This window comes from Cherax quadricarinatus, chromosome 81, assembly GCF_038502225.1.
Source record: "Cherax quadricarinatus isolate ZL_2023a chromosome 81, ASM3850222v1, whole genome shotgun sequence".
NCBI classification, from domain to species: domain Eukaryota; kingdom Metazoa; phylum Arthropoda; class Malacostraca; order Decapoda; family Parastacidae; genus Cherax; species Cherax quadricarinatus.
This window is the reverse complement of record NC_091372.1, coordinates 14533766-14558825: the sequence shown is the minus strand read 5'-3', so window position 1 is coordinate 14558825 and position 25060 is coordinate 14533766. Positions and strand designations below refer to the sequence as shown.

Below are 25060 nucleotides of genomic sequence, written 5' to 3'. Positions count from 1 at the left end.
GATTTGAAGGAGTTCCCAGTAATTTAGGTGCTTTACTGGCTCAATGCAAGCTATAAATGATCTCTGTACGTATTTGTTCCAGCTCTGATATTTCTCCTGCTTTGAATGGGGCTGTCAGCACTGAACAATATTCTAAACGAGGGAGCACTAGCATTACAGTGGACCCCCGCATAACGATGGCATCACATAGCGATTTTTCCGCATACCGATTACTTTTATCGCAAAATTTTTGCCGCGCATACCGATTAAAAACCCGCTTACCGATTTTCGTCCGAGACGCGTCCAATGTGCCCTCAGCCAGCCTCACATGTGCCGGCCGTCCCATTGTTTACCAGCCAGCCTCCGCGGTAACATCCAAGCATACACTCGGAATATTTCGTATTATTACAGTGTTTTCGGTGCTGTTTCTGGAAAATAAGTGACCATGGGCCCCAAGAAAGCTTCTAGTGCCAACCCTGTGGTAAAAAGGGTGAGAATTAGTATGGAAATTAAGAAAGATTTTGAAGGGTTTGGGGCTAACCCTGAGAAGCCTATGCCAGTTGTGGAATCCATTGTGCCTACTTCAAAGATTAAGGAAATGTGTGCACAGTGGGTTGAACTGCAAACCTTTATAGATGAAAATCACCCTGACACAGCTGTTGCAAGCCGTGCTGGTGACTATTTCAATGACAATGTTGTGGCCCATTTTAGACAAATCGTAAAGGAACGGGAGGTACAGAGCTCTATGGACAGATTTGTTGTGCGACAGAGGTCCAGTGACTCTCAAGCTGGTCCTAGTGGCATTAAAAGAAGAAGGGAAGTAACCCCGGAAAAGGACTTGCTACCTCAAGTCGTAATGGAAGGGGATTCCCCTTCTAAACAGTAAGAAGATAATGCTCTCCCCTCCTCCCATCCCATCAATCATCACCAGATCTTCAATAAAAGTAAGTGTCATTTAATTGTGCATGCCTTTTTCAGTTTGTGTGTATTAAAATTAACATTTCATGTGGTAAAAAAAATTTTTTTTCATACTTTTGGGCGTCTTGCACGGATTAATTTGATTTCCATTATTTCTTATGGGGAAAATTCATTCGCATAACGATTATTTCGCATAACGATGAGCCCTCTTGCACGGATTAAAATCGTTAACCGGGGGTCCACTGTATTTCCCTTGTTTTAAAAGTTCTCAGTACCCACCCCATCATCTTCCTGGCTGTCATGATCTTTGTCTTGTTCTTTCTTTCTTAACACTTCAGGGTTTCGGCCGTACTAGTATGGCTTACGCACTGGTTTTTGACGTACCAGTACGCCAAAATTCTAGCGCCCTCAAATCTAGTGAGAGAAAGCTGGTAGGCCTACATATGAAAGAATGGGTCTATGTGGTCAGTGTGCGTGGTATAAAAAAAATCCTGCAGCACACAGTGCATAATGAGAAAAAAAAAACTTTGACCATGTTTTTGGATTAAAACAGCGACTTTGCACTGTATTTTTTTATGGTATTTATTGTTGTATTCTAGTTTTCTTGGTGTCATTTTATAGAATGGAAGACATATTACAGAAATTGAGATGATTATGACTGGTTTTACAAAGAAAACTACCTTGAAATTGTGCTCAAAGTAGCAGAAATGTTCGATTTTTACCAAAGTTCAAAAGTAAACAAAGCATGCTATGCGTCCAATACACGACAACTGGTGAGTAATATTCTTTCACAAGTGCACTGATAATATTTATGCCATTTCTACACCAATGCAGTAGTCTGTATAACAGTAAATCTTCTATTTTTTTGTGAAAATAAAAATTCAAAGTGGAAAACAAAAGAATGTAAGATGGGCGTGGGGGTGTGACTAATGAACAGAGGAAATGTTATTTTAGTGCCAGGAATATCTTTCTTGTTTATTCTGGACCCTATTTGGAAATTGGCATCTTTTGAAATTTGTGTGAAATTGGCAAAACTGCTAAATTCTGACCACTGTATTGGATAGTTGAAATTGGTAAATGGGTGGTTTCTTGTACTCATTCGATAGAAAAAACTGAGTTCTAACAAAATAGTTATGATTTTTGTCAACAAGTACACTGGAATTGGCTGAACATAGGGCTCAAAGTGGTCAAAATCGCCGATGCGTAAACATCATTGAGACCGCTAACTTTGCGAGAGCATAATTCCATAAGTTTTCCATCAAATTTCATACTTTTGGTGTCATTATGATCAGGAAAAGATTCTCTATCTTTTCATGAGATTTTTTTTTTTTTTTTGTGAAATTTGGCCAACCCTGAGAACAAGTCTCGGAGAGGGCCTGTCGACCCTGAAAGAGTTAAAAGAAAGGTCAGCCGACATAATTATTCCCAGGTCTTTTACGTGTTCTTCTCATTCTATTTTGTATATAGTATTCCTTTTGAGTTATTTATTCTTTCCATACCTACGCAGCTGGAACTTATCCCCATTGAATGTCATGTTGTTCTCCACTGCCCACTGGAAAACCATGCTTATGTCTTCCTGTAATTTTTCAGTGTCCTCTACAGTATTGACTTTCGTGCTTATTTTAGTGTCGTTTGCAAATGATGATACAAAAGTGTGACGGGTGTTTTGATCTATGTCTGCTATGAGGATGAGAAACAGCAGAAGTGCCAGGACAGTGCCTTGGGGCACTGAGCTTTTGACCTCGCTGATGCTGATCTTGCTCTGTTTACTACTACTTGTGTTCTGTGTGTTAGGAACCCGAAAATCCATCTGCCTACCTTCCCCGTAATGCTCATGGTCCTCATCTTGTGCGTTATCACTCCATGATTGCATCTGTCAAACACCTTCGCAAAATCTATATAAATTACATCTGCATTTTGGTCTTCTTCCAATGCCTCCGTAATTCTGTCATAATAGTTCAGCAGCTATTACAGGCACGATTGTCCTGCTCTAAAACCATGCTGGTTTGGGTTGTGCTGATCCATGAAATTTGTAATCTGCCGTCTCGTCACTCTTTTGAAGATTTTTATGATATGAGAAGTTAGGGCCACTGGTCTGTAATTTTTAACTAGTACTCAACTACCTCCCTTATGCAAAGGAGCCATGTCTAACTCTTTAAGGTCTCCAGTATTTCACCTAGATCTAAACTCTTTCTCCAAAGAATACTGAGGGCTTGTGCTAGTGGTACTTTGTACTTCTTTATAAATAGAGCATTCCATGGTCCAGGTTCTGAATGAGTGGGCATGTTGCCCATTTCTTTATTGAAAACTATTTGTAGTAATGTCAGTTAGTTGGTCTGTGCGGCCTTCTTCTGGAGTGAAAAATATTTCTGCATTTTCTACCTTGCTGTCATTTAGTGGGTTGCTGAACACCAACTCATACTGTTCTTTTAGGATTTCACTCATTTCCTGCTCATTATCAGTATACGAATCTTTCAATAATGGTCCAATTCTACAGGTAGTTCTTAGTTTGGATTTTGCATAGGAATAGAAATATTTTGAGTTTCTTGCAATATCCTGTATGGCCTTTTGTTCCCTTTGCACTTCTTCTGTTTGGCATGACATCTTGAGTTTTTGCTCAAATTCAGTGATCTCTCGGCTAAGCCTATCTTTCCTTTGTTGCAACATACATATTTGTGTTTTTAAGCAATTCAGGAACCTGTTTTCTTCTTCTGTACCATCTCCTACACTCTCTACATCTGATCTTCTTCTGGGTTTACTCAATGGTACTTCGTTTATTTTTTTCCTAGTCAATTCTATGGTGGGCAAGCTGCCAGACTTGACTTTCTACAATAAATACCCACCTCTCACCCTACATTAAGTCTACACATATTTTAAGGTAACTACTTAACAAAGGTGAACTACTTGCCTACAGTGTTCTTCATCTGTGTAATAACACTACTTAACAAAGGTGAACTACTTGCCTACAGTGTTCTTCACCTGTCAAATTGCATTCACATTGCTAAACTCACAAATTATTATGTAGTCACTTAGCCTTAATACCATAATCTGTAAGGATTTAATGTTAAGATTTAATCTAAGTCTGCTTGAAATGCGTACCCATGCTAGGTGTCCTAGTGGCCCCCTCTGTAATTAGTATTTTATAACATGTAAACCACACAATACAAAAAACCTGTAAACCCCACATTGTAACCCTTATAGAGAATAAACTTGAATTGAATTGAATTGAATTGGATTTCAGGGTCAGCAGGCCCTCTCCTAAACTTGTTCTTAGGGTCGTAAATTTTTTGAAAAAAAAAAAATTATTTTTTCTTTTGAAATGATAGAGAATCTTTTCCCGATCATAATGACACCAAAAGTATGAAATTTGATTGAAAACTTACGGAATTATGCTCTCGCGAAGTTAGCGGTCTCGATGATGTTTACGCATCGGCGATTTTGCCCATTTTGAGCCCTATCATCGGTCAATTCCAATGTACCAGTCGACAAAAATCATACCTATTTCGCTAGAACTCCATTTTGTCTATCGAATGAGTACAAGAAACCACCCTTACGATAATTTCGGCTCACAATGAGCTCTCAGGAACAGATTAATATCGTAAGGCGGGGGGGTCCACTGTACATTTCAGCCACAGTTGTCTCCTTCCACCGGTGGATGACGATGCACTTTGTCCTGGACCTGCTGAGCCAGTGGCTTGGGTCCCAGTCTGGGCTGGTGCTGCATGCTCCTGGCACCACCACCACCTACTGATGCATGTGGACTATCCATCTCAATTGTACCCACATCATTGTCACTTAAACTGTCTATTCCAGGTGTAGGGCCATGGGATGTACTCAGTCCCCTTGGAATTGCATATGGCACAGGGTACCATATGGTACATTGTACTATATGGTATCATACGGTACAGATACAAGGACCCCAATGGAAATAAGTCACTCTGACTTTTTTGGGTTATCCTGGGTTCTCGACACATATACTGCTATGCATGATGATCTTATTCATTTTTTATTAACACATTGGCCGATTCCCACCAAGGCAGGGTGGCCTGAAAAAGAAAAACTTTCATCATTCACTCCATCACTGTCTTGCCAGAGGGGTGCTTTACACTACATTTATAAAACTGCAACATTAACTCTTTCAGGGTTGAGAGGCCCTCTCCTAAACTTGTTCTCAGGGTCGAAAATTTTTCAGAAAAAAAAATTATTTTTTCCTATGAAATGATAGACAATCTTTTCCCGATCGAAATGACACCAAAAGTCTGAAATTTGATGGAAAACTTAGGGAATTATGCTCTTGTGAAGTTAGCGGTCACGACGATGCTTACGCATCAGCGATTTTGCCCACTTTGAGCCCTATTTTCAGCCAATTCCAGTGTACTAATCAACATAAATCATAACTATTTTGCTAGAACTCTATTTCTTCTATCGAATGAGTACAAGAAACCACCAATTTACCAATTTCAACTAACCAATAACCTGGTCAGAATTTGGCAATTTTGCCAATTTCACACAAATTTCAAAAGATGCCAATTTCCAAATAGGGTCCAGAATAAACAAGACAGACATTTCTGGCACTAAAATAACATTTCCTCTGTTCATTACTCACATCCCCAGGCCTCTACTACATTTCTTTTGCTATCCACTTTGAATTTTTATTCTCACAAAGAATAGAAGATTTATGTTATGCAGACTACTGCATTCGTGTAGAAATGATATAAATAATATCTTTTTCTGTCTCATAAACACGCTAAGATAACAGGGATATCTTGCTACTCCTACTTACACTTTGGTCACACTTCATAGACACGCACATGCATATATATATATACATACATCTAGGTTTTTCTCCTTTTTCTAAATAGCTCTTGTTCTTTTTTATTTCTTCTATTGTCCATGGGGAAGTGGAAAAGAATCTTTCCTCCGTAAGCCATGCGTGTCGTATGAGGCGACTAAAATGCCGGGAGCAATGGGCTAGTAACCCCTTCTCCTGTATACAATTACTAAAAAAGAGAAGAAGAAAAACTTTATAAAACTGGGTTGCTTAAATGTGCGTGGATGTAGTGCGGATGACAAGAAACAGATGATTGCTGATGTTATGAATGAAAAGAAGTTGGATGTCCTGGCCCTAAGCGAAACAAAGCTGAAGGGGGTAGGAGAGTTTCAGTGGGGGGAAATAAATGGGATTAAATCTGGAGTATCTGAGAGAGTTAGAGCAAAGGAAGGGGTAGCAGTAATGTTAAATGATCAGTTATGGAAGGAGAAAAGAGAATATGAATGTGTAAATTCAAGAATTATGTGGATTAAAGTAAAGGTTGGATGCGAGAAGTGGGTCATAATAAGCGTGTATGCACCTGGAGAAGAGAGGAATGCAGAGGAGAGAGAGAGATTTTGGGAGATGTTAAGTGAATGTATAGGAGCCTTTGAACCAAGTGAGAGAGTAATTGTGGTAGGGGACTTGAATGCTAAAGTAGGAGAAACTTTTAGAGAGGGTGTGGTAGGTAAGTTTGGGGTGCCAGGTGTAAATGATAATGGGAGCCCTTTGATTGAACTTTGTATAGAAAGGGGTTTAGTTATAGGTAATACATATTTTAAGAAAAAGAGGATAAATAAGTATACACGATATGATGTAGGGCGAAATGACAGTAGTTTGTTGGATTATGTATTGGTAGATAAAAGACTGTTGAGTAGACTTCAGGATGTACATGTTTATAGAGGGGCCACAGATATATCAGATCACTTTCTAGTTGTAGCTACACTGAGAGTAAAAGGTAGATGGGATACAAGGAGAATAGAAGCATCAGGGAAGAGAGAGGTAAAGGTTTATAAACTAAAAGAGGAGGCAGTTAGGGTAAGATATAAACAGCTATTGGAGGATAGATGGGCTAATGAGAGCATAGGCAATGGGGTCGAAGAGGTATGGGGTAGGTTTAAAAATGTAGTGTTAGAGTGTTCAGCAGAAGTTTGTGGTTACAGGAAAGTGGGTGCAGGAGGGAAGAGGAGCGATTGGTGGAATGATGATGTAAAGAGAGTAGTAAGGGAGAAAAAGTTAGCATATGAGAAGTTTTTACAAAGTAGAAGTGATGCAAGGAGGGAAGAGTATATGGAGAAAAAGAGAGAAGTTAAGAGAGTGGTGAAGCAATGTAAAAAGAGAGCAAATGAGAGAGTGGGTGAGATGTTATCAACAAATTTTGTTGAAAATAAGAAAAAGTTTTGGAGTGAGATTAACAAGTTAAGAAAGCCTAGAGAACAAATGGATTTGTCAGTTAAAAATAGGAGAGGAGAGTTATTAAATGGAGAGTTAGAGGTATTGGGAAGATGGAAGGAATATTTTGAGGAATTGTTAAATGTTGATGAAGATAGGGAAGCTGTGATTTCGTGTATAGGGCAAGGAGGAATAACATCTTGTAGGAGTGAGGAAGAGCCAGTTGTGAGTGTGGGGGAAGTTCGTGAGGCAGTAGGTAAAATGAAAGGGGGTAAGGCAGCCGGGATTGATGGGATAAAGATAGAAATGTTAAAAGCAGGTGGGGATATAGTTTTGGAGTGGTTGGTGCAATTATTTAATAAATGTATGGAAGAGGGTAAGGTACCTAGGGATTGGCAGAGAGCATGCATAGTTCCTTTGTATAAAGGCAAAGGGGATAAAAGAGAGTGCAAAAATTATAGGGGGATAAGTCTGTTGAGTGTACCTGGTAAAGTGTATGGTAGAGTTATAATTGAAAGAATTAAGAGTAAGACGGAGAATAGGATAGCAGATGAACAAGGAGGCTTCAGGAAAGGTAGGGGGTGTGTGGACCAGGTGTTTACAGTGAAACATATAAGTGAACAGTATTTAGATAAGGCTAAAGAGGTCTTTGTGGCATTTATGGATTTGGAAAAGGCGTATGACAGGGTGGATAGGGGGGCAATGTGGCAGATGTTGCAAGTGTATGGTGTAGGAGGTAGGTTACTGAAAGCAGTGAAGAGTTTTTACGAGGATAGTGAGGCTCAAGTTAGAGTATGTAGGAAAGAGGGAAATTTTTTCCCAGTAAAAGTAGGCCTTAGACAAGGATGTGTGATGTCACCGTGGTTGTTTAATATATTTATAGATGGGGTTGTAAGAGAAGTAAATGCGAGGGTCTTGGCAAGAGGCGTGGAGTTAAAAGATAAAGAATCACACACAAAGTGGGAGTTGTCACAGCTGCTCTTTGCTGATGACACTGTGCTCTTGGGAGATTCTGAAGAGAAGTTGCAGAGATTGGTGGATGAATTTGGTAGGGTGTGCAAAAGAAGAAAATTAAAGGTGAATACAGGAAAGAGTAAGGTTATGAGGATAACAAAAAGATTAGGTGATGAAAGATTGAATATCAGATTGGAGGGAGAGAGTATGGAGGAGGTGAACGTATTCAGATATTTGGGAGTGGACGTGTCAGCGGATGGGTCTTTGAAAGATGAGGTGAATCATAGAATTGATGAGGGAAAAAGAGTGAGTGGTGCACTTAGGAGTCTGTGGAGACAAAGAACTTTGTCCTTGGAGGCAAAGAGGGGAATGTATGAGAGTATAGTTTTACCAACGCTCTTATATGGGTGTGAAGCGTGGGTGATGAATGTTGCAGCGAGGAGAAGGCTGGAGGCAGTGGAGATGTCATGTCTGAGGGCAATGTGTGGTGTGAATATAATGCAGAGAATTCGTAGTTTGGAAGTTAGGAGGAGGTGCGGGATTACCAAAACTGTTGTCCAGAGGGCTGAGGAAGGGTTGTTGAGGTGGTTCGGACATGTAGAGAGAATGGAGCGAAACAGAATGACTTCAAGAGTGTATCAGTCTGTAGTGGAAGGAAGGCGGGGTAGGGGTCGGCCTAGGAAGGGTTGGAGGGAGGGGGTAAAGGAGGTTTTGTGTGCGAGGGGCTTGGACTTCCAGCAGGCATGCGTGAGCGTGTTTGATAGGAGTGAATGGAGACAAATGGTTTTTAATACTTGACGTGCTGTTGGAGTGTGAGCAAAGTAACATTTATGAAGGGATTCAGGGAAACCGGCATCCCGGACTTGAGTCCTGGAGATGGGAAGTACAGTGCCTGCACTCTGAAGGAGGGGTGTTAATGTTGCAGTTTAAAAACTGTAGTGTAAAGCACCCTTCTGGCAAGACAGTGATGGAGTGAATGATGGTGAAAGTTTTTCTTTTTCGGGCCACCCTGCCTTGGTGGGAATCGGCCGGTGTGATAATAAAAAAAAAAAAAAAAAAATATCAGAGCACTTGTGAAAGAATATTAGACTCACCAGTTGTGATGTATTGGACGCGTGGCATGATTTGTTTAACTTTGAACTCTGGCAAAAATCGAACGTTTCTGCTACTTTGAGCTCAATTTCAAGGTACTTTTCATTGTGAAACCAATCAAAATCATCTCAATTTCTGTAATATGTCTTCCATTCTATAAAATGAGACCAGGAAAACTAGAATACAACCATAAATAGCACACGAAAATACAATGCAAAGTCGCTGTTTTAAACCAAAAACATGGTCTGAGTTTTTTTTCTCATTATGTACTGTGTGCTGCAGGATTTTTTTTATTCTGTGCACACTGACCACATAGACCCATTCTTTCATATGTAGGCCTACCAGCTTTCTCTCACTAGATTTGAAGGCACTAGAATTTAGGTGTTCTAGTACGTCAATAACTCTGGTGCGTAAGCCATACTAGTACATCGGAAACCCTGAAAGGGTTAACTACCAGAATGCTTTTGTAAATATAAACTATTAGTACATATTAATAAATTTATTACAATAAAGGATTATAATAAAATTAGCATTTCCCTTACATTTTCAACAATAAAAATATCAGTCTATAAGGAAGGGTATCTCTATGGGAAAGTGTAACAGATTTCTCGTTCTGTGAGCCATGTGTGTCGTAAGAGGGGACTAATATGCCAGGAGCAAGGGGCTAATAACCCTTTCTCTTGTATATATTACTAAATTTAAAAGAAGAAACTCGTTTTTCCTTTCGGGCCACCCTGCGTTGGTGGGATATTGCCGATTTGTTGAAAGAAGGGTGAGTGGGATGTTCACAGACTGTTAACCCTTAACACAAATAACAATTCTCACATGCCCTAGTCTCTGTACTACAATATATGAGTGTACCAACTAAACTGATGCACAAATATACAAGAAAAAGGTACTGTTTACACATTACATCCAGGTTCCTTCCCTTTTTTAACCTTTATCAAGCAAAGGAAGATAAGCAGATGGTATATAAACACTGGGAAGGGCCCTCACAAAGACAGGTGCAGTTCATGTCTGCCCTCTCGATTTGTATACAGTAGGGCTTAGCTTTACAGCATTTTGCCTTATGACATTCCGCTTATACAGACATTTCAAATTATGACCAAAACTCGCTATACGGCTTCCCCCACCTGACTTTCTAATATGGTCACCGCACCCCACCTGATTTGTTTACATTCTCCATAAGCTCCATGAGCACCGCTTCTCTCTATTATATCTGGAAGTGCTATAAAATTTCAAGTACAGTGGACCCTGCCTTACGAACACATTGCGTTATGTTAAATCCACCATATGAAGCATTTGAACACAAAAATTTTGCCTCGCCTAACATGATTCGTCCGGGACGCGTCCCACGTGTGGCCTCAGCTGCCCTGTGGATGCCAGTGTTTACAATCCAGCCAGTGTGGTCACATCTACGCATACATTTGGTACATTTCACCTTATCCCAGTGTTTTTTGTGCTTGTAACTGCAAAATAAGTCACCATGGGCCCCAAGAAAGCTTCTAGTGCCATCCCTGTGGTAAAAAGGGTGAGAATTAGTATGGAAATAAATAAAGATTTTGAAGGGTTTGGGGCTAACCCTGAGAAGCCTATGCCAGTTGTGGAATCCATTGTGCCTACTTCAAAGATCAAGGAAATGTGTGCAAAGTGGGTTGAAGTGTAAACCTTTATGGATGAAAATCACCCTAACACAGCTACTGCAAGCTGTGCTGGTGACTATTACATTGACAATGTTGTGACCCATTTTAGGCAAATCTTAAAGGAACGGGAGGTACAGAGCTCTATGGACAGATTTGTTGTGCGACAGAGGTCCAGTGACTCTCAAGCTGGTCTTAGTGGCATTAAAAGAAAAAGGGAAGTAACCCCGGAAAAGGACTTGCTACCTCAAGTCCTAATGGAAGGGGATTCCCCTTCTAAACAATAACAACTTCCACACTCTCCCCTCCTCCCATCCCATCAATCATCACCAGATCTTCAATAAAGGTAAGTGTCATTTATTCTATTCTTAGTAGAGTAGTAATTGTGCATGTCTTCTTCAGTTTGTGTGTATTAAAATTAATATTTCATGTGGTAAAAGGAATTTTTTTCATACTTTTTGGTGTCTTGCACGGATTAATTTGATTTCCATTATTTCTTATGGGGAAAATTAATTCGCCTTATGATAATTTCGCCTTACGATGAGCTCTCACGAACGGATTAATATCGTCAGGCAGGGGTCCACTGTACTTTAAAGTTATTTCATGTTTTATATATATATACATATATATATATATATATCTGTATTTTTTTTTTCAACAAGTCGGCCATCTTCCACCTAGGCAGGGTGACCCAAAAAGAAAGAAAATCCCCAAAACGAAAATACTTTCATCGTCATTCAACAATTTCACTTCACTCATATATATAATCAATGTTTTTGCAGAGGTGCCCAAATACAACAGTTTAGAAGCATATATAAAGATACAATACAGGTGTCCCTCAACATTCGCGAGGGTTAGGGGATCAAGAGCCTCGCGAATCTTGAAAAACCGTGAATATTTGGTGCCCCAATATATTGTAGGGAAATATAATACAATACTGCTAACTTGTTGAACCATGAACAATCATAAAATACATGAAAACGTTGTAAGTTGTACTAAATATATACATGTTATGCTTTAATAACATGTATGTTATTAAATACCACAGACTCCACCACTGCCTCCACCACTTCCTCAACCAATGCGAGTCCCTACTACCCTCCCTCCGACCCCCACAACTGGCAGCCAGCCCTCCCACCACTCAGTGTGGTGAATGTTTTGTTTGTTCATTATTTGCTATTAAACTACAGTATAAATAATGTAAACACATTCATGACTGCATATTGGAATGGCTATTTGAACAGGTATTGGATGGTGACATCATGTGTTTACTCTTGAACACAGCAAAGAATCAAACATTTCTGCTACTGCTAATAATAACAATAGTAATAATAATAATAATAATAATAATAATACGATATAATTGAAGGAGGAAATTTCGTCAGTGTGGCTTTGTTTATGCTGGAGTGAACATTAATCTCCCTGCTCTTCCAAACATTTCACAATAATTCAGCAGTTGAGGCAGTGATAGAGGCAGTGGTAGAGGCAGTGATAGAGACAGTGATAGAGGCAGTGATAGAGGCAGTGGGTGAGGCAGTGGTATTTACTAACATATACGTATGTTATAAATAATAATAGTACATGTTAATATTAATAACATTTATACTAATAATAATAAATGTTATTCATAATGTACTATTATTATTTATAACATATGTGTTAGTAAATATCACTGCCTCTACCACTGCCTCTATCACTGCCTCTATCGCTGCCTCTACCACTGCCTCTATCACTGCCTCTATCACTGCCTCTACCACTGCCTCTATCACTGCCTCTACCACTGCCTCTATCACTGCCTCTATCACTGCCTCTATCACTGCCTCTACCACTGCCTCTACCACTGCCTCTATTGCTGCCTCTACCACTGCCTCTATCACTGCCTCTATCACTGCCTCTACCACTGCCTCTATCACTGCCTGTACCACTGCCTGTACCACTGCCTGTACCACTGCCTGTACCACTGCCTGTACCACTGCCTGTACCACTGCCTGTACCACTGCCTGTACCACTGCCTGTACCACTGCCTCTATCACTGCCTCTATCACTGCCTCTACCACTGCCTCTACCACTGCCTCTACCACTGCCTCTACCACTGCCTCTACCACTGCCTCTACCACTGCCTCTATCACTGCCTCTACCACTGCCTGTACCACTGCCTGTACCACTGCCTGTACCACTGCCTGTACCACTGCCTGTACCACTGCCTGTACCACTGCCTCTATCACTGCCTCTATCACTGCCTCTATCACTGCCTCTATCACTGTCTCTACCACTGTCTCAACCACTCCAGTCACACTCAATCTACAAGCACCAAACAATGAATTATTGTGAAATGTTTGGAAGAGCAGGGAGACTAATGTTCACTCCAGCATAAACAAAGCCACACTGACGATGTGTCAACCACTCCCTCGTATTTTTGTACAATTTCCTCCTTCAATTATATCGTATTATTATTATTATTATTATTATTATTATTATTATTATTATTATTATTACTATTGTTATTATTAGCAGTAGCAGAAATGTTTGATTCTTTGCTGTGTTCAAGAGTAAACACATGATGTCACCGTCCAATACCTGTCCAAATAGCCATTCCAATATGCAGTCATGAATGTTTTCACATTATTTATAATGTAGTTTAATAGCAAATAATGAACAAACAAAACACTCACCACACTGAGTGGTGGGAGGGCTGGCTGCCAGTTGCGGGGTTCGGAGGGAGGGTAGTAGGGACTCGCAGGTGGCGGGAAACTTGAATATGATTTGGCGGCTGGGAATTTGGTGGCTGGGAATTTGGCGGTTGGGAATTCGCGAATGTGTGAAGCCCGCGAAAGCTGAAAACGTGAATGTTGAGGGAGACCTGTATTAAAAGTGACCTGAAATAATATAAATTCTCTATAGAATATAATATCAGGGCCCCAATTATATACCATCCTATTACACATCCCTCCAAACTGCCAATATCCCAAACCCCTCCTTTAAAGTGCAGGCATTGTACAGTGGACCCTCGCCTAACGAACACATCGCATAACGTTAAATCCGCCTAACGATACATTTTAACGCAAAAATTTTGCCTCGGCTAGCGCTAAAAAAACTTGCTCAACGCGATTCGTTCGAGACGCGTCCACGTGCGGCCTGAGCCCGCCTCACTTGTTCCATGGGTGCCAGTGTTTACAAGCCAGCTACCGCGGTCGCTTCCAAGCATACAATCGGAACATTTCATATTATCACAGCCTTTTTAGTGATTGCACCTGCAAAATAAGTCACCATGGGCCCCAAGAAAGCTTCTAGTGCCAACCCTACAGGAAAAAGGGTGAGAATTACTATGGATATGAAGAAAGAGATCATTGCTAAGTATGAAAGTGGAGTGCGTGTCTCCGACCTAGCAAGGTTGTACACAAAATCCCAATCAACCATCGCTACTATTGTGAGATCCAAGTGCTAAAATGGCAATCAAGGAAGCTGTTCTTGCCGATTTAATTAGAAAAAGCAACTAGTGCAACTTTGCCTCCTTGGATCAGAGCCGAAACAGAGATCGCAAGTGATAGAAGATGTTGAGAGACTGTTATATGTGTGTGGATACAATGTAAAAGTGACAGATAGCAGGAGATAGCATCTCTCAAGCGTATCATATGTGAAAAGGCTAGGAAGCAATTTTGCATGACGATTTAATTAGAAAATCATGGGCTTGCCTGCAACTAGTGGTGATGTGAGTGAATTTAAGGCCAGCAAAGGTTGGTTTGAGAGATTTAAGAATCGTAGTGGCATACATAGTGTGATAAGGCATGGTGAGGCTGCCAGTTCGGACCACAAAGCGGCTGAAAAATATGTGCAGGAATTCAAGGAGTACATAGACAGTGAAGGACTGAAACCTGACAAGCCCGGCCTGTTTTGGAAGAAAATGCCAAACAGGATACACAAATAACCCGCACATAAAAGAGAGAAGCTTATGACGATGTTTCGGTCCGACTTGGGCCATTTACAAAGTCACACTAACCAGAATTGGAGCAGGACGGCTATATATAGGCAAGAAGAGGTGGTGGAGGTAGTAGTAGTAGTAGAGGTAGTAGTAGTAGTAGAGGTAGTAGTAGTGGTAGTGGTAGTAGTGGGGAATAAGGAGGAGGAGCCAGTCAAATACAAAGAAAGGGGAGCACTGTAAGGGAGCTAGGTGCCCACAGAGGGAGAACAAGTGCACAGAGGTGGGTGAAAGGGGAAGTGGTGAAATAAATAAAGAAGGAACAGAAACACGAGACAGAAGGAAGAAAGACAACCCAGAGGAGAAAAAGGAAAGAGGAAAGGGGAAGAGGGAGAAGAAGAAAAAGAAAAAGAATAAGAAAAAGAAAAAGAAAAAATGAGGAGTCAGGTTAAGTCACGGGTGCTCTGAAGTTTGGAGCATTTTACAATGTAGTGGGAGAGGAAGGCATCTACATAGATGAAGCCAGGGCTAAGATTCATACAAGGAAAGTTGTGTATTAGAGAGGATTCAACTAGATGGCGACTGTTCGAGATGGAAGTAGGGAAGACAGTTTTAGCAGAAGACCAGTCAATAGGATGGCTATGACCTCTGACGTGACAGAAAAGAGCATTGTTAGTGTCAGCAAGCCTAACACTATTTTTGTGCTCCCTAAGTCTGTCAGAAAGAGATCGACCAGTTTCTCCGAAGTATTGAAGAGGACAGGAGGAGCAAGAAATAGAGTAGACACCAGGAACATCTGTAGAGGGAGGAGAGGTATGAACGAGAATAGTGCGAAGAGTGTTAGTCTGGCGGAAAGTGAGCTTGATGTCTAAGGGACGGAGAGAATTGAGATTAGAAAGACCGGAAATGTAGGGAAGGCAGAGGACAGAAGAGTTCCCAGGAGTGGAGAGTTTGGGAGAGAAGAAATTATGTTTAGCACGTGAGAGGGCAGAGTCTATGAAATGGGAAGGGTAGCCAAGACGGGAAAACGAATTGTGAAGAATGGAAATTTCTGCTGGAAGGAACTGAGGATCACAGATGTGGAGGGCACTTCTGGTTAGTGCGACTTTGTAAATGGTCCAAGTCAGACCGAAACGTCGTCATAAGCTTTTCTCTTTTATGTGCGGGTTATTTGTGCATCGTTCCAGTCACGGTATTGTGCCTTTTTTTGTTATAAACAGGACCTACATTACTGAGGAGAAAAAGGCACTCCCAGGACATAAGCCTATGAAAGACAGGCTTACTCTGTTGATGTGTGCTAATGCTAGTGGTGATTGCAAAGTGAAGCCTTTATTGGTGTATCACTTTGAAACTCCCAGTGTGTTCAGGAAAAACAATGTCCTCAAGGCTAATTTGTGTGTGCTGTGAAGGGCAAACAGTAAGGCATGGGTCACTAGGGACTTTTTCTATGACTGGTTACACCATGCATTTGCCCCCACTGTGAAAAATTACCTAATTGAAAAGAAATTAGACCTTAAGTGCCTCCTGGTATTAGACAATGCTCCTGGTCATCCTTCAGACTTAGCAGAGCGACTTTCTGCAGAAATGAGCTTCATTAAGGTCAAGTTTTTGCCTCCTAATACCACTCCTCTCCTGAAGCCCATGGACCAGCAGGTCATTTACAACTTCAAGAAACTGTACACAAAAGCTATGTTTGAAAGATGCTTTGTAATGACCTCAGAAACTCAATTGACTCTAAGAGAGTTTTGAAGAGATCACTTTAGCATCCTCAATTGTGTAAACATTATAGGTAAGGTTTGGGAGGAAGTGACTAAGAGGACCTTGAACTCTGCTTGGAAGAAACTGTGGCCAGAATGTGTAGACAAAACGGATTTTGAAGGGTTTGAGGCTAACCCTGGGAATCCTATGCCAGTTGAGGAATCCATTGTGGCATAGGGGAAGTCCTTGGGGTTGGAGGTTAGTGGGGAGGATGTGGAAGAGTTGGTGGAGGAGGACAATGACGAACTAACCACTGATGAGCTGCTGGATCATCTTCAACAGCAAGAGGCCAGACCTGAGGAAACTGCTCCTGAGGAGGGGATAGAGAAATTAAAGAAGTTGTCTACTTCAAAGATTAAGGAAATGTGTGCAATGTGGCTTAAAGTGCAAACCTTTTTTGATGAAAATCACCCTGACACAGCTATTGCAAGCCGTGTTGGCAACCTGTACAATGACAAAGTTGTGAAACACTTTAGGAATGTCATAAAGGAACAGGAGGTACAGGCCTCTATGGACAGAAGGGAAGTAACCCCGGAAAAGGACTTGACACCTCAAGTCCTAATGGAAGGGGATTCCCCTTCTAAACATTAACACCATCCACAGTCTCCCCTCCTCCCATCCCATCAATCATCACCAGATCTTCAATAATGGTAAGTGTCATGTAACTGTGCATGTTTTCTTCAGTTTGTGTGTATTAAAATTAATATTTCATGTGATAATTTTTTTTTTTCATACTTTGGGGTATCAGGAACGGATTAATTTGATTTCCATTATTTCTTATGGGGAAAATTAATTCGCCTAACGATAATTTTGCCTAACGTTGAGCTCTCAGGAATGGATTAATCGCGTTAGGTGAGGGTCCACTGTACTTCCCATTTCCAGAACTCAAGTCGGGCTATATAAAAATAACCAGTTTCCCCGAATCCCTTCACTAAATGTTACCCCGCTCGCGCTCCAACAGCTTGTCAGGTCCCAAAAACCATTCATCTCCATTCACTCCTATCTAACATGCTCATGCACGCTTGCTATAAGTCCAAGCCCCTCACCCACAAAACCTCCTTTACCCCCTCCCTCCAACCTTTTCGAGGACGACCCCTACCCTGCCTTCCATCTCCTACAGATTTATACCCTCTCCATGTCATTCTACTTTGATCCATTCTCTCTAAATGACCCAACCACCACAACAACCCCTCTTCAGCCCTCTGACTAATACAGTTGACCCTCGAATTTAGTAGTGCCTTTTCTGTATGCAAAACTATTTTGATTATCTATAAAATGTATTGTTAATATTTTTGGGTGTCTGGAATGGTTCAATTGAATTTACATTATTTCCTATGGGAAATATTAACAAAACATACATTTTATAGATTAAAATAGTTTTGCATACAGAAAAGGCACTACTAAATTCGAGGGTCCACTGTACTTTTATTAACTTCACACCTCCTAATTTCCACACATCGAATTCTCTGCATAATATTTACACCACACATTGCCCTTAGACAGGACATCTCCACTGCCTCCAACTGCCTCCTCACTGTAGCATTTACAACCCAAGCTTCACACCCATATAACAGTGCTCGTACCACTATATTTTCATACATTCCGCAGGGAAGTGTCCTTGGACCCCTGCTCTTCCTCATTTACATCAATGATCTTCCAAACATATCTCAACATCTGAAACCCATTCTTTTTGCTGATGACACGACTTATGTCATCTCCCACCCTAATCTTGCCACCCTCAACACCATTGTTAATGAGGAGCTGCTCAAAATATCGACTTGGATGACAGCCAATAAACTTACACTTAACACTGGCAAAACCTACTATACAGTGGGCCCCCGCAGAACGATATTAATCCGTTCCTGAGAGCTCATTTTTATGTGAAATTATCGTTATGCGAATGAATTTTCCCCATAAGAAATAATGGAAATCAAATTAATCCGTGCAAGACACCCAAAAGTATGAAAAAAATTTTTTTTACCACATGAAATATACATTTTCCTACACACAAAGAGAAGGATACATGTACAATAGTAGAGCAGTACATGCACAATATATATTGTGCATGTACTACTCTAATAAATGAAGAATAAATGACACTTACCTTTATTGAAGATGCAGCAATGACTGATGAGACACTGTGTCCTGGGAGTGCCTTTTCCTCCTGAGTACTGTAGGTCCTGTTGGGCATTTTCTTCCAGAACAGGCCTTATCACACTGTGTATGCCACTACGATTCTTAAATCTCTCAAACCAACCTCTGCTGGCTTTAAATTCACCAATACGAGCACTAGTTCCAGGCATTTTTCCCTGTTCACCTGGGTGTTAGTCGACTGGTGTGAGTTGCATCCTGGGAGACAAGATTAAGGACCCCAATGGAAATAAGTTAGACAGTCTTCGATGACACTGACTTTTTTGGGTTATCCTGGGTGGCTAACCCTCTGGGGTTAATTGTGTCTTGGTATTCTCAATAAGCCACACCAGCAACGGTGCTACAGCAGCAGCAGCAGCAGCAGCTGACAGTGCTACAGCAGCAGCAGCAGCAGCAGCAGCTGACAGTGCTACAGCAGCAGCTGACAGTGCTACAGCAGCAGCAGACGGTACTACAGCAGCAGCAGCAGCAGCAGCAGCTGACTGTGGTACAGCAGCAGCTGACAGTGCTACAGCAGCAGCAGACGGTGCTATAGCAGCAGCAGATGGTACTACTGCAGCAGCAGCAGCTGACGGTGGTACAGCAGCAGCAGCAGCTGACGGTGCTACAGCAGCAGCAGCTGACAGTGTTACAGCAGCAGCAGAAGCAGCTGACAGTGCAGCAGCAGCAGCAGCAGTTGACAGTGCTACAGCAGCAGCAGACGGTACTACAGCAGCAGCTGCAGCTGATGGTAGTACAGCAGCAGCAGCAGCAGCTGACAGTGCTACAGCAGCAGTAGTACAGCAGAGCAGCAGCAGCTGCACAGTACTACAGCAGCAGCAGATGGTGCTACAGCAGCAGCAGCTGATGGTACAGCAGCAGCAGACAGCTACAGCAGCAGCAGATGGTGCTACAGCAGCAGCAGACGGAACTACAGCAGCAGCAGCAGCAGATGGTGCTACAGCAGCAGCAGATGGTACTACAGCAGCAGCAGCAGCTGATGGTGGTACAGCAGCAGCAGCAGCAGCTGACCATGGTACCACAGTATTTCGATAATATTTCTCACCCTTTTTACCACAGGGTTGGCACTAGAAGTTTTCTTGGGGCACATGGTCACTTATTTTGCAGATAAAATCACCAAAATCGCTGTAATAATATGAAATGTTCCGATTGTATGCTTGGATGTTACCATGGAGGCTGGCTTGTAAACAATGCCACCGGCGGAACATGTGAGGCTGGCTCAGGCCGCACATTAGACGCGTCTCGGACGAATAGCATTGAGCGGGTTTTTTAGCGGTATGCGAGGCAAAATCTTAGCGATAAAATGTATTGGTATGCGGATTTAACGTTATGTGATGCCAACGGTATGCGGGGGTCCACTGTATTATGTTTGGTAGCAGAGCAGGTGTTGCGCAACTTAACATTAAGATCGATAACACTCTAACTGCCAGACATAATGAGGGCAAATTCCTTGGCCTATACCTTGACAACAACCTAAATTTCAGCAAACATATCCAACACATAACAAAAAAAGTATCCAAAACGGTGGGGATCCTCTCCAAGATACGATACTACGTGCCGCAAACTGCCCTTCTCACACTATACCATTCACTTACATTCTCAGTAGTAGTACCAGTTCCTAGTAACCAGTTACCAGTAACCAGTGTACCAGTAGATGACTCACTACCAACCGTCTGTGTGAATCATTGACTGTATTCATATTGCTGCTGACCATAGCAGGATTTCAAACATCCTCACCCGTAGGCACTCATGGGTCAGTCAGGCTAGGGAGCAGAGAGAGGCAGGACGGCTGTTGGCGCTTTCCCATACTTTCCGTTATATTATACGTACTACCAGCCTACGTGAGTATTCTTACCCTATCCACGTATCGAAAACCCACATGACAAATGGTGGCACCGGTGTGAGCGTGGATTTAAGGGTATTTCAGACGTTAGAAGACTGTTTGTGAGTAGCCAGCAGGTCAAAGGTGAAGCATGCCACCTCCAGCCGCTACCCTCACTCTTCTCCACCCTGTGTACTCCAGCCTGCAAGCCTGTTGCAGCCGTTTTTCAAGCTTCCTGGCTTAGTTCATGTGCTAATTGCTTCAATCTCCGAGGGGTTGACCCGGATTTTGCAATTAAGCCAGCCAAGCCAGACTGTGGAAGTGAACGCCAGTCAGCCTATCATCCAGCCTGTCTCTTGTCATCCACCTGCTCCTTCATGCTGTGTGCATCGTTACACATCTTCCAGTCAGCCATTCTCATGGGTTAAGCCAGTCAGCCAGCCCAGCTTCCTAACCCAGCTGAGAGAGAGAAGTAAGCCACACAAGTTCCTCTGAAGTATTGTCTCATATATCGCTTGTGCTTGGATGCTGGTAAGAGTGGTCTTCATCATCCCTGTGGCATTGTGATTTAGTTAAGCCACCTTGTGCGTGGTGAGAAGTGAGTGGCAGTGAGAGCGCACAGGGCCAGCTTGTTCCGCTGCCCTCCAGCACCACCCGCCACTATTCACCTCATCTACCTGTGGCTGTTTGCACCCTTGTACCGGGTCCTAGTACTGTTTTGGCTCACATAATTGGTCAAGAGATTGTAGCTGAGCGCCAACGATAAAGCCAGTTATGTGAGTTCACCGAGAAAGCGCATTTCTTCCGACGACAGTATGAGTGTAGGCGGCATCACCCGCAGGACAAGCTTCACCTCATCACTCGTCACCATCACCGTCTACTATTCCAGACTCCAGTGATTATTTTCTGTTCAGACATTTTTTCTTGCATTTAAAGACATTTGCGTGTGTGAGACATTTACAGTGAATTTCTTGTGTACTCTAAGCTTTGTGTTTTCAGTGTAGACTCAGTGTTTCTTTGACTCATTATTTTTTTTGCAATATTTTTCAGTGTTATTGTTCATCTCATATTTTTTTTATCTGTGTTTTTTATGCTACTCTCTGTCTGTAGTAAGTATTATTCTGTAGTGTACCAGTCAGTCACTCCGTGTGAAGTAATTCATTTTTTTTTATCTTGTATTCTTTCAGCATTGTATTCTCCAGTATTTGTCATTGTAGTTCATGCAGTATACCAAATTATCCATTTATTTCTGTATACCTTTTTTTCGTATGCCAGCAGTGTCTCATTCCCTGATCTTTTCGCAGACTTGTGTACCATTATTTTTGCCAGCAATTTTTGTCGTATCAGTCACAGCAAGATTTTGTTGTAAGAATATACTAAGAAAAATGAATAAGTGAATATGTTGTGTGTGCCCCGCCACTTGTAAGTGTTACACTTCCAGTTTTGTTTCTTGTTTTATTTTCATTCATATTTTTCATATTTCTTTGAACAAATTCACTCTTAGTGTAATTTCAATTTCTTTTTAACGTAAAGTGTTTTCTTTACTCGAGTAAATTGTTTTGTCTAATTTACAATTAAGAGTTAAAGTGTTCAATCAGTTTTCTTCATATTTTTATTTTATTATTTAACCTACATTTTCCCAGTGTAACTTTTATTACTGCATTGATTATTTCTGCGTCTTATTTTGTTGCACTTGTTCTGCAGTGAATTATTTTGTTGCACTTGTTCTGCAGTGAATTATTTTGTTGCACTTGTTCTGCAGTGAATTATTTTCTTTTATTGTTTTTATGCATTATTATTCTCAGTTCATTATTGTTTGAGTCTTGTTTTTCATTTTATTATTTTTCCTGTCATTGTCTTTGTATTATATTTTAATTTTGTTTATTCATTCTTAGAAAATATTTAAATTCCCAAGTTATCTCTCGTTGCATACAATTTAGTAATTTTATTTTATACTTTTTACATTAATTTACAGTTTTATTAGTTGATTTCTTTATTAGCAAGAGTACAGACAGCTCATTTTGTATTTAATTCAGTCTCCAGTAATATTTTTTTACTTGTAAATGTAAATGTAAATTTTTTATCTTGTCCAGCAGTCCTTTACATTGAGTTGTCCTTCCTCTTGCAGTGTATCTTAGACATTTTTTTTATTACTTCTGCAGAATTAGTTGCATCTCTTTTATTTCAATTTTAACATTTTATATCATTTTTTATTGTTCATTATTTTTGCCTTATTTGTTCTTGTGCAACTTCTTTGCCATTATGTCTCACATACCGTCAAGTGATACTTTAGTGAATGTCGACACTCAGACCTCTCAGGCTACTGCTGCTGCTGTCATCAGTCCTCACAGTTCCTTATCGACTGACAGACCGACCCAGACACTGAGACACTACAGTTTTACTCGTGATTCCCTTGATGCGTTACCTTTATTCAATGGCCATGTACATAGTCTTGAAGCATGGTTTACTGCCATTCGTTCTCGTGCTAATGCTCTAGTTGAAGGTCCTCCTTCAGAGGAAAGTCTTATCAGACTTGCGAAAGAAGCTCTTCATCGATCCCCTGCTGCTGTTCACGTTGTTGATCTCCTTGATATGCGAGACTTCAGGAATCTTACTAAGTGGTCACAATATGAGGAACTGATTCGTTCTTTCCTTGTACCAGTAAAAACAGCTGATCCATATGTCGTTCTTAGGGAACTAGTGAATGCTACACCCATGAATGAATCGTTGAGTGCATTTGCTGTTAGATTAGACAAACTTTTATCATCATTTATCAATGCTGTCCAGTCCTCAGCTTTTGTCCCTGACGAGGATAAACCATCCACAGCATCGTTTGCTAAAATAGCAGCTTTTGGAGCAATCAAAGAACTAATGCCGCCTGCTTCCGTGTGTGCTTATGAGGCTAATCCTCCAACTGTGACGATGGAACCCCTTACAGCCCTAAATCATGTACGTTCCTTGTGCCCCCAGGGTACTTTCCCATGTATCAAAAGTAATTTCACACCTATGCCTCAGTCTGCACCACCTCTTGTTTGCGCCACAGCGACAAATCGTGGTCGTCAACCATCTCAGCGACCACCAAGGACCAGTGTACAGAGTCATTATAAACCTCGTAGTATTCATAGTACATTCAGTAACTATAGTCAGCGGACTTGTTACAACTGTGGTTTCCGTGGCCATATTGCAATTAATTGTCCTGATAGTTACCCTAAGAGGCGTCGTACTGATGATGAGTACCAGTCAGATCTTCCCTACTGTACTTATCATAGAATACATGGACATGACACATCTGAGTGCAATGCTCTCTACAACCTTCAGTACTCTAGGTCTTTCCATGGCCGTTCCAACCGCAGAACCCGTAGAGGAAACAGACATCGTGGTTCTCAAAATAACCAGAACCAGGCTCATTCTTCCAATTCGGGGGAATTCGAGCGCCCCAGTCAAACCGTCCCATGGTGACGGTAGGTGATAATGAGTACACCATCCCCGTTCACAATTCCTTTGAAGCCTTAAGCAGTCTCGAGAATGACAATCCTGCTGATGATGTTGCTTCACACGTCTCTGACGTAGATGATTTTGGGGATGAAGTGGAACAAATCTTTGCTGATGACAATCCACCTTTTTGTTTGCACATAACTTCCAATGCAACCATAGGCCCTATAGTGCAAGCATCTGTTCATAATGCGCCCGTTCATTTGTTCATGGACTCTGGTGCGCAAGTCAATATTATCAGGTCTAGTTTGTTTAGGGATAAGCAGTTACGACATGTCCTTCTCGTAGAACCGACTCATGTGTCCTCCCTTAGTGGAGTAGCTGGTTCTCACCTGCGTGTCCGCAGTCGGACTTCCCTAATGTTTTCTATCCAAGGTAGAGACTTCACTGCTTCCTTCCTTGTTGTCGACCAGATTACTTTCCCTGGTGACCTTCTATTGGGTTTTGCTTCCATGCGAGACTTGCGCATTGTGATCGACCCTTATCGATGGCATGCCCAAATTGATGACTTGATCGTACCATTTTGGGGTTACCAGCTTGGATCCGAGATCTGCCATACTGCCGCAGAGTACGACATTCGAATTAAGTCCTTACAGGCCAGTGCATTTTCCAGTAGCGTACCCAAGCGGTCAGGCACTGATGACCCTGTCACTCCTGTCTGTGTTCCTGCAACTTCAGACTTGCAAGATAGTGTCCAGTTACCTCAAGTGTCCGAGGACGCTCTGACTACCTTGAGTGCTGAGCCTATCCCTGCAATGTCTGCTAGTTCAAGTAGTAGTTTCTCCACAGGGGACGCCTTGTCGGAAAACAATTACTTGCAACTAGTAATGCCATCTCTTGTTGATGTCACATGCCGTCTGCAGAAAGACGTTTCTGTCGCAGCTAGTGCCCTCACTAGAGTGTCTGTTGTTGTTTCTAGTGTTCCAGATGGTGATAACGTCCTAGTTGACAGTGATTCCTGCAAAGTAAAAGGTCTATTTGTTGAACCATCCTTACATGTTGTAAGAGATAGTAGGATCCATTTCTTCCTAGCTAACACTTCTGGTCACAGTGTTCGTCTCAGAGCAAATACCAATCTTGTTAACCTTGTTCACTATCCTTACCCTGTTCAGGTAGAGGATGAATTGTCACCTGAC

At 41.6% G+C, this 25060-nt stretch overlaps 1 protein-coding gene across 2 annotated transcripts in view; it reads right to left on the bottom strand.

Annotated features, from left to right (window-relative positions):
• The window catches only part of LOC128699934 (RNA-binding protein RO60), a 331808-nt gene that overhangs the window by 47564 nt on the left and 259184 nt on the right, over positions 1-25060 (bottom strand). The window lies entirely within an intron of this gene.